Source organism: Cyanistes caeruleus, chromosome 1 (genome assembly GCF_971803275.1).
Source record: "Cyanistes caeruleus chromosome 1, bCyaCae1.hap1.1, whole genome shotgun sequence".
Classification (NCBI taxonomy): Eukaryota; Metazoa; Chordata; class Aves; order Passeriformes; family Paridae; genus Cyanistes; species Cyanistes caeruleus.
Genome location: NC_141701.1, coordinates 68,963,020 through 68,974,358, shown reverse-complemented (window position 1 = coordinate 68,974,358; position 11,339 = coordinate 68,963,020). Strand labels below are relative to the sequence as shown.

The 11,339-nt window shown below is 36.7% G+C and overlaps 1 long non-coding RNA gene across 1 annotated transcript; it reads left to right on the top strand.

Moving 5' to 3' along the window:
* The first annotated feature begins 4,794 nt into the window (after window positions 1-4,794).
* Window positions 4,795-10,729, top strand: LOC111925422 (uncharacterized). The gene is made up of 3 exons (XR_002862247.2): window positions 4,795-4,864; window positions 6,883-6,950; window positions 10,648-10,729. It is a non-coding gene; the product is annotated as an uncharacterized LOC111925422 (long non-coding RNA).
* The last annotated feature ends 610 nt before the right edge of the window (window positions 10,730-11,339 follow it).

Here is an 11,339-nt window from a genome sequence, read left to right as displayed (position 1 = left end):
TACAATGTAGATTAGATAAAATACTAATCTTCACTTTTCTCAGGTTAGTACCATAAATTTAGCTTCTAATATCCTAATAGGTACTCCCAAAGAAAAGAAAAGCTATTTAGCTTTTGCAGAATGGAAAAGTTAGACATAAGAGAAGTTCATCATGATCCTCTATATATTTGGGCTCTGATTAAGCCTTGTATTTCCCAGATTGTTCCTACAGGGAAAACAATTTGTAATTTATGGTATTTGGAATTATAATTTTCCAGTCCCTTCTTGGCAGGTATCAAATTTGGTTGGAGTTCTGCAGATAAGTTTATAAATCTTTTTACATAAACTGTTTATGTCTCACATTTAGTATTTCTAGAATAGCGAGATAGTTATCTGCTCAAAGAAAATCTATGTATAAATGAAAAAAGAAAATGTGTTTTCTGTAGTTTTGTCTTTTAGAATGTTTTACCATTATACTGTATCTGTGTGATATCCAGCAATGTCTGTAATACCCCTTCTAAACGCACTGGGCTGAAGGGTATCTGCAGAGTGGCACTGAGGCACGTTGCCTAAGCTAGAGCTCCTACAGACATGGTACCCCTTGTGTGCAGTGCTGCTACAGAGAGAATTTCAGAGTAAGTCTAGATAATGTAAGCAAGAGAACTTCCTAAAATTGGTTGGAAGTCTAAACAAGTGTCATTCCAGTGCTAAATGTCATGTGGCTTTTCCAAAGTTTTTTGCTATCACCCAGTGGTTAGAAAGAGATTTTAAAGAGATGGTGGAAGTGTCCAGTCAGTTCCCTGGGGACAGCTTGGTACTTGTTGAGCTTGGTGTAACCAAAGTTTGATGGGGTGGCTAAGAGGACTGATGAGCTCAAAAACCGAAAGCATGTTAGCATTGCAGTGTTTTTTAAGAAGGACATATTTTCTTCCAAAATAACAACAACAAAAAAAAGACATTACCATGTTCAAGGAACTGACAAGTCATAAGCATAAACAATCTTTAATTGCTTATGGCAAAATGTCATAACAGATAATATGCATGATGGATTATAATTTAGAGACTGCTTCAGGCCTCCAGTCTGCTTTATAATCACAGATTAGCATGGGGCAAGAGAAAAAAGGGCTGTGGAAGTACAGGGCTTCTCTTCTGGTGATAATGGTGGAAACTTCATGCAGCTAATACCAAAATACGCTCCACACCACACTTTCTATTTCCACTCTGCATCTGACATATCATAAAGCTACCAAGACCTGATCTTCACAAATGAGAAGAAATTGATTTTCAGAACAGAGTATCACAGACAAGTAAGTTGAAAACATCAAGACTTGACCTTACGTGACTTTTTCAGCAAACAGAATACAATGCAAACTAACAGCAAATATCTGAAATTTCAAACAGCTGCTAATCTCAAGTTGAAAACAATAGAGGCCAATAATTTTGGACATTATTTAAAGAGGACAAAGCATGAATAATGCTTAAAAATAATTAAATGTTTAAGAATGCTTTTTAGATATCAAAAGAAGTATTTTCTTGTAACTGCCAAAGTGAACAAAGTAGTTGTAATTTTTTTTTTGAACTGTAAACTGTTAGTCTAGCAAAAGCACAAACATGTTAGAAGACAAATGAGGCCAGATGTGTACAAGAACTGTGTACTAAGCACAATCAAGATGGTCCTTGTGTTAAGTGCCATAAGTCTAGGATTTAAGAACTGCAGAAAAAAATTAATGGGAACTCCCTTTAATCAGCAATCCCCTTCTTGAATTCATTTCAGAAGTTGTAGAAGGGATGAAAAAAGGAAAAATCCCGTTCATTAATAGCGATTTTCAAGAGTCTGTGAAATACTAAGCAAATATTAGGCTTGAATGTAAATACTTTAAAACTAGATGAAAGGACTGTTAGTCTAATGTAGACTTTGGAAAAATAATGGGACAGCTGGAGTTACTCTGTTTTATGTAATTACATAAAGGAAGTACCAGTCATAAATTGTACAATGGGAAGAGAATTTCTGTAAAAGTTGTAAATTCATGGGCATAAACCATTTATCTTAAGCTTAGAATATTAAAACACTTGAGGACTTAATAGATGAAGAGCAAGCTGAGTCTTTTACCTTTTATCTAAGTGGCTACAAAGATTGGGGAAATTTTGGCATTGGAGGAATGAAATTAGTGAAAAAGAAAATATCAATTAGTAACATGGAGATCTGGGAAAACAGAATATGTGCTACTGCAGCTGGGTATGAGGTTGCATGTCCAACCTCAGTTAGAAAACCTCCAGTATTAGACATTGTCCATGGGTAGAAGCTTCTATCCTGTAGTCAGAAGAAAGCTTACACTAGAAGAGACTTAATTCTCATTAGTTTCCAATGGGACACAGGAATCAAAGAGACTGAGCGGGTTCACTGGAGAACTTCAGGCAGAGCAGGGAGAAAAAATCTCTGGTATTTTCTTAATCTCTTATATTCTGTGTCCACTTGTGGTGTCAGCAATGCATGAAGCATTTTTCATAAAGTCAGAAGGGCATGTAGAAAAATCAGTAAGATATGGTGCATCCGCCACTTCCCACAATTCCAGGAAGAACTTCAAGGGGAATAATGATCCTCAGACCTGAGGGATGATAGGGAGAGAAGAGCCTGTTTAGTTTGATCTTTTTTCCAGAATTAGACATTACAAATCTGCTAGTATGTAGCCTAAAATTATTTTACAATGATCCAGTTGTACTTTTTTTCCTATTAATTCCATTTGACTCTCAGAAATTAGAGACTATAAAATTATCTTCTAAACGTAATCTTCATTGAAATATTGTGGGGAAAGAATATGGTCACAGTTCTAAATATGTTGAATTGCCAGAACGAAACTAGTAGTTAATTATTTTGTCACATAATTCATGCTTAATGTCATGGAAGTTGCCATGGTGATCTCAGATTTTTTTTTTTACATTTTGTTTAGTATTAATTTGCTTTCATGTCATTTTTATTTGAATAGTATTATGACTATGACTTTTTGAAAGTCCAATTGTAACAGTAGTTTTGAGGTGTTATAGATTTACTGTATGTAGCAATCAGTAGGTTCTAACAGACTTTGCATAAATAAAGTCTTATAATTATTGCATCAATTCACAGTTTTTAATTTTAAGTGATACAACAATTTACTGTAGACTAGACCTGAAGACTGATGACTGTTATCTTAACTTTCATAATATCATAATCATACTCACCTAAATTCAATTATACAGATAACACCATGTGAATGTTTATAAGAACAAAATGGAGCAAAATCTGGGCTCAGTAGGACATCTGTACATCATCTGTATATTCCTCAGAGTACAAGTTCCTCAGCACTGTAGCTGTAATTAAATGTTTCTAGTAACTTGGGAAACTGCATTTGTATTTGTTAGAAATTCAAGGCTGTGTTGACCAAAAAACTACAACTTTTTTTCTGAAAGTTCTATATGTATTTTTAAACAAGGAATCTCTGTTATGTACAGGATGTGACCCCATGCCTAAGGTCCTCTTGTTGGTGCAGGTGATGTTTAGGACTGAGATTTTGAGCCTTAGTACTTCAGGAAAGCAACTCTTTCTGCAATGTCTGAAAATGAATGATTGGAAAATTGGAATGAATGCTATGAACAACTTTGATTTCTTTTTTAAAAATTTTCTTTTCATTTTAATAACTGCACCTATTGATAAACAACTTAACTTGAGGTTGAGCTTAACTGTAAATATTTGTGCAATTATTTACAAATTGGGAAAATTCTCATCATATCTGGAAGTGAATGTATGGGGGTCAAAGTTGCCTCTGTAGCCAGCCTTCAAATCAGTACAATCAAGAAGGACCTATGCTTAAAAATTTGATTTGGATAATTTATTACAGGTGAAGGAATCTGCGTCAGGATTCCTTAATGTGCACTTTGAACTTTTTACCTCCTGCCAGTGTAATTTGAGCTTTATTTAGCTTCAGTTTCAAGCATCACATGTCATAACACCATATTTTTCTCAAGTTCTGAGCAATTCAGCATAAAACCTACAAAATTTTATATAGTAATTGCAAGCTGATTTTCCTCATGCTACTGTTATTTACTACTTTTTTGATTAATTTGGTAAATAGCTGTGTTACTTGAGAGAATATGTAGATTTAAGGACTCAATAATGCATCAGTTTTTTCCCTTTTCTTTCACCTGCCACCTGCTTCCCTTCTGAGTGAGAAACCATCTCAAATGCAAGAACAGTGCATTATTCAGTGCTACAGTTGCTGCTGTGGAGCCCTGGAAGAGGAGGATGAGCTGCTGCCTTCTTTTGGTCTTAGGAGGAATTCTGAATCCTGAATCAAGGCCTATATTTCAAAGCTTGCACACTATATTTAATTAAGATGAAATTAAGTAGCTTTTTTGTGAGCCTGCTGAGGTGTTAAACCCCTTTTAAAAATGGTAAGTCTGTTTCGTTATCACTGCTTAGATTTGAATAAAGAAGAAATGAGTTTTGAGCCTCCGGCAGAAGCTGTGATAGGAGTTTCACAACTCAGGAAGGATTTCAAAGTGTTTATCGAAAATTCTAATTTAGAGAAAATATATTCTCTGGAGCATAAGAGTAAACTTGCATGATAGGTGCAATAAGGAAATCCATGCTGTTTGAAAATATTTCTGTCTGTGCACTCTCTTTCCAGTGCAGTAGGATGACAACTTTAATGTCTGCATCATAAACATCCAACATTTGCAAAGTATTGTGACATTAATAACTCATGTGTGGGGTACCACCTGGAGGCCGTTAAGAAAGTGAGCTGTTCTATCAGCCTGTCAACAAAAGAAGCTCTGGAGGAAGTAGAAGCATCCATGATTGGGGACCGTGCCTCATGTGGACACAGTAGCTCTTGGATTTGTTTTCTCATGGGTAGTATCTTGGTATTACAGGGGGCTGTAGTTTTGTCATCAGGGATGAGCTGTGACAGCATCACAAGGTGCAGTCAGGAGGTGACATTGATGGTCATGGATCAGCTTCCAGCGCTGTGATTGAGTGGGTGGGATGTGACATGACTTCATGAGAGCTCTTCAGGAGGGGATGACATAAATTTTTTGACAACTTAGTAATTAATGTGTCAATCTTCCAAGACAGTAAATCTGATTAAAATGGAAATTGATTACTGAGAGTCATTAGCAAGACTGGTTGCTTATCGGTTGCTGTCAGATGTCTTACAAATTAATATCTATTTTCTTCTAACCTGGGTATGGTGGTAAACTTGGACTCCCATAAGCACTGCGATAAGTGAGCAGCCCAATGTAATTATGTTAGCCCAAATGAAATCTGTGACTCTGACCTCTGTGCTAAAAATAGTAATGGCTTATTTGGTATAGAAATTAGAACTAAATCTCATTGTCACTTGAAAGTTCAAGGGAGAAAAGAAATTGTCATGTCAAATAAAGGTAATATTATTAATATAATGTTTTAAAACACTTTGCATGCCTGCACACCCTTCCACATTTCTAAAAACTGGGTAAATACAGAAAGGAAAATTATCAAAATAATCTATGCCTTAAATTTAATACTAATTTAAGCTTCTATCTTGTCAAACACTAAATTCAGGTCCTTGGCCAATTGTGATAGTCTATTCCTAAATTCTTGTCCTTGTAACAGCTGTTAATATTTTCTGTTCTTTTTACATAGATGTTTTTTACTGTACTGTCACTGCTGGAATTTTTGGTGATGTTCAACATTCAAAACCTGTTTGCATGTGAAAACCTTTTAATGTAGTTTTGATGGTTTCTTTGATAGCAGATGTCCAGTTTTATTAATAAAAATAAAAGGGGGAGTGAGTTATCTAAATTGCTTCTCTTTCAAAACTGTCAGAAAACTTACTGTAAGAGTGGACATACTGTACCTGCTTGAAAAAGGGTTGTTTTGTAGAAATTTTGGGCAACCCTCTTTAGTTCTAAGAGAATACTCCGTATTATTTCCTTTTTAGTTAATGCCATAGAGCTGGTTTTCTTCCTGGAGATGTTAGGAGACTTCAAATAGAAATTCATGAGGCTTAAACATTGCTCCACTGCTGAACTTCTTCAGAATTGCTATAATTGGAAATGGCTGCATCTGAGAGATGAAAATTTAGTGCTTTCAAAATCTGCTCTCTGCACCCTGAAGAAGGAAAATCTACCTGAAATCTGAAATAAATGTTCTGCACCTGTGTATTCAGTCCTTGAAGGAGCATGAAATAAAATAGAATGGAAAAGAGTACGTTTGAGAATATCAAGAGATATTTGATATAAACTGGGATCATACTGATCTCAGCAGCATCACAAAATATGTATGTATTCAAAACATTAAAACAATAGAGTGTCAAGCAATAGAGGTGCACCTTAGGAAATAAATATTTTCATGTCCGGAGTTTTAACTTTTCTTTTAGTTGGTTTTGTCTCAAATTCTCTGAAAGTTTTTTTTCCTAGTCAGGGCAAAAACAGAGTTTTAGGCTGGGAAACGGAGCTGTGGGAAAGGTTTCTCAGACACAAACATATATATCTGTGCTATGTGAATATGCTGAGATTACCTGTAGCACAGGTGTATTAGAAATTACTGATTCATCTAGAATATTCATGGATCAGCTGTACATGAATGAGATTAGACAAAGAAAGCTGGATTCTTTTGTGTACTATATAAATTTTTTTAAAAACATCTATAATAGCCATTTTCTTGGGTTTTCTGGATATTTGGCAGCCTGTTTGGACAAAAACTATTGTTTGGCAGCAACAGTGCAGCAACATCTGATGTCACCACCAGAACTCTTAAATTCACCAAAAGTAAGATTTCTAAGTGGAAAGTGTAATTGTGGTAACTGATGTTTGGGGACCTTAGAGAAATTGATGTATTGAAAGAAAATTGAATGAATGAAAGCCAAAAACTATTTCATGTCTCACTAGTTTCAGATGCAATTGGAAGGTATTTTAACTCTCCATGGGACTCAAAACCAGGGACACAACATTTTCAGGTCTGTACTTTAATCTCACTAAAATGTGGGTTTGCCATTCAAAATAAGCAGGTTTTTTTATTGCTCTGGATCTCTTTTACTGAAGAAAATTACAAGGGTTCTTAGACTGTGTTTATCAGCAGCAGTAAAGACAATTTAACAATACAGCATTATGTTCTTTATGATGTTTCACTACTCAGCTAATAATTCATAAATGTTAGAATATGTGCCCCACCTTTTTAAAATGAAAGTCTCTTTCTTGCTTCCTGATGCTTAGAATTACCCTGGGACTTAATCCTGAGAAATTGCAACCTCCAAAGCAAAGCTGTAGTGCTCACTTGCAGTAGGGACCCCTGGACCCTCCAAGGAGCTTTGGGGACTGCTTCTGCACAAGGTGTTCTGAGCACCAGCTCAGGGTGATTCCTCAGTCTGCTTCTCCTTCCTCAACCAGCCTCCCAGCTTGTTGAACAGGAATTTGTGTTCTGGAGCTTATACTGCCACATCAGAGAACTGTGCACAGAGATAGTATTCAAGGCAGCAAAACTTGAATAGGCACCTGAGCCTCTCAATCTGAAGTCAGTGCTGATTGCTGAAAAGAGCAGAAAGGCTGAAAGGATTCCAACTCCACCTTGAAGTATTTGAACAATAATACTTTTTTTCTTGAGAAACACACTTGAAAGGATTGCCAAGTTTTTAGGTTTAGCTAAAAAGCAGGTGTGTAATTCAGTATTGGAGATGCAAGTTAAATGAACCATATGGACTGCCCATTACAATAAAAAGTAGTTTTCTCTATCTCAGCAACCTAAGTATAAAAAATTAAAATTATCAATCTTGTATAAAGTAGACCAAGAAAACTCAGCAATTTAATGTTAATTGTGTTATCATTCCAAAGCTCATATTTATTTTTAAATAGCATTTGCAAAATGCCTGGTAAAGACCAAGACCTAATGCTACATATACATTACATTACATATACATTACATATACATACATATGCATTACATCTACTTTAAATTTACAGAAAAAAAATCCTGGTGATAAAGTCAGCCGGTCAGAAGTTTCACAAAGCAGACCAAAGTTGCCTTTTAACGAACAAGCAGCCTAGATCTTCTTTTTTTCCCCCATTATTTTTCCCTTTTTTTTCCTTTCAATATGAAGGCAGAAACAATCTATTGAGGTCACAAAATTAGGGTAAGAGTACTTGCACTGAGGAAGGCTGTCATTGCAGACTCCTGAACATTATAAGATTTCCAAGGGTTGAATGCTTGGTGGTGTCTTTATTTTAACTCTTAAAGGGACAACTTGGGGCACTGTTATCATGATATCTTTTCAAGATCTCACCCACAGTTTTCCTCTGAAAAACTGAGCTGGTAGGGCATCAGCTTGCCTGGGTGCTCTAGCTATACGTCATTGGATGGATTTGTTGTATGATAAAATATCTACTGTTTGAGAAATGGCAATGTGAATTGAGAATGACAAAGTAATGTGGAAAGGACTGCAGCCTATTGCCATCACAAATAAAATAACTGTAAGTTTCTATCTGCCATCTGACTCCCTTATAAAGTAACAGTAGCTGTCAGGTAAGGAAGTTGCAAGAAATGATGAAGTTTAAAAAAAAACATTTCACTTCTATGTTTTCTCTTATGAGCATATGTGGTTTATGATGTTCATACGACAAACAGTGACCCTTTATGAAGTCATGTTGTTGTATATCGCACACCCAGAAGCAACAAAGTATTGAGAGAAATAGCAATTGAAGGGAACAATCAAGTTCTGGGTGTGCCAATGTGCTTAATAAGACAGACTGTGTGCCAACGTTGCTTAATCACCTTTCAGGTGCTTAGTGAGGCACGGTACAAAGTTGAAACATTCTGGTGCCTTCAAGTGAAACATTAATCAGCAGCATAAGACAGTCTGTGCTACTCAGTAACAGTGTGGATGCCTTGAAACTCTGACTTACTTCAAGGAAAGGCCTTGGGCTCATTAGCATGTTGGATAGGTCTGACCTGGACTCTTGCTTATTTCATCCCACATCAGCATGAAGTCTTGGTGCCAGCTCTGACTACTGCCTCTCAGTACTCTTTACCCCTGGAGCAGACCTTGTTCTCACATTCCTGGTCTGTCTGACAGCCCGACAAAGCAGGGTCCTGCCATCAGGCTGCTGGGGAAATGCTTTACATGTTCAAAGGATTTCTGTTATACAAGCTTTTGCCTCCTTTAGTTTTGGCTTTCTGTTATAGGTTACACAGAAGGGACTAATGATCCCAGTGCTGTAGAAGATAACAGGAATTCCTGGAGGGCAGAAGCTTTCAGCTCCCATGGGACTTTTCTATTGGTACTGACATGGAAGTGAAGTTGTGCTCATCCAGAGAAGCCAACCAGACTGACTGGAGCTCTCTGAAAACATTTCTTCTAATGACAGATATCTCCAGCCCTTTTGTGAAACATCACTCCTTCAGAACCTTCCTGAGGTTCCTTTTAAAATCGAGCTTAAAACAGAACTCCAATAAGACGATGATAGAGGGCGTTGGTTGGGAAGAAATGAAAGGCAAAAGGAGAAATCATAAAAGGTTAAGGCGTACATTTTACTTAGCAATTGCCTCATTTCATAACAGAAATCACTGACCATCCTTTTATCCCCTTCTGCTTTGTAGCAGGAGGTAAATTTAAAATAGCTGATACAATTTGGTCTAACATACTTAACCATGATAGCATCTTACCTATGGATGCTAGCTTTGGAACAGGCTGCAGGGAGCTGCAGAAAATGCAGGCCCATAGCCTCTCAGTCCTGCCTGAGAAGCTAGCCTGGGAATTCAAAGGAGGATTTCAAAACAATCCTCAGAGACAGAAAACAACTGCCAAGTGCTGTTTGTCTGTCCTCTTGTTTTTCCTTGCAGGAGAGAGTCAGGGGGGCAGAGTGCCCCTGACCAATGATGGTGATGTAGCACTTTGTTAGCCAATAAGAGTTTCTTTTCTGTACTTTCCACGTATCTGTCTATAAGACAGGGCTAAAGCAATAAACTAGAGGAATTCTCGTGTTGTGACTCCCTTGAGAGTCCATTGTCGTTCTTTATCGCCGTTCCCAATCGGACAGACACTTACCTGCAATAGAGATAAAAATGCTTCCAGGTTCCAAACAATATGCAATGATATTTTGTTGTAGAGAACTGGAAACTCTGCCCAAAGATGGCATTAAGTAACACTTAACAAAAGTTCCACAATAACATAATAGTGCTATTGATATTTAAGATTTAAAGGCCTGGTAGGTTGAAGAGTCTGACATCAAAGATGTTTCCATTTACGGAAGAACATTTAAAGCAAAACAAACAGAAAAAAACAACAGAGGAGAAGCAGGAGACAAGCTATGAAAAGAAGCTGTGTAGCTGTCTGAAAATGTAGATGGTGATTTTCAAGCATCAGAGTTAGGTTAAAGCTATGTTTTCCAGTGTGCAAATGATGGCAAAGCTACAAGACTCAAAGACTTGGTCCTGTGATCTTTGGTGATGCATGCCCGTGTCTTCTCTTCACAAAAGTCTTTTACAATTGGCTAGTGTGCAGGTCATTTCCTGGAATGGAGAGATTTTGGAGGCTCACTGACTAGAAAAGCAAACAGTATAGCAATGTGCTTGCTGCAAATGCTGTATTGCTCTCCATCTGCCATCTTTTAAGAGAGCTAGTTAAAATTTATCTGGAAAATAATTTATTTCTATTCTCTTAGTGTTGAAAAAGATCCTGCATCTCTAGATCCAAGGAACATGCCAAGACATTCTTCACAGGAGACCTTGTCAAAGGGAGTTGAGGTATTTTTACTGAGCTAATGTTTATTTTTGAAGACAACCTTGTATCATAGCCCACAGAGTTGTTAAGGCAAGTCAGTTAAGGGAAAAAGACAAATTTGGATCTTTGAGAGCAAAAAATAAAGATGAAATCTGAGCCCCAGAAGTGCTTTTATTTTTGCTTCACTAGCTTTCTGCTCCTGTTGAAGAGTGATGACATCACACCCATCAGACCAGATACCAAGAGGGAAAATATCAGCCTGTCTTTTTTTTATGGAAACACCAGCAAAGCACAGAAGATCTTTGAACTTCAAGGTTTAACACAGAGCACCAGGGCTTCACTCTTGATCTCCAGTCAGTGAGGCAGAGATGAGCATTCAGCAGGGGTTAGACAGATGTTTTCTAATTTGTAACAGAACTGTTAAACCATTCAGTCTATTAGAAAAGTTCTTACATCTTTCAGTAAAGACAGGCTATTACTAAAATTTAAAAAAGAGAGTTGAGAGTTGTTGCCAGAGGATTTTAATAAATATTAAAATTATATGTTGGAATCTTCTGATTGTTTTCACTTTTATTAATGTTAGGTTTATTTTTAGCAAGTTATGCCAGACCATTTATATTTTTCTAGTTCCAT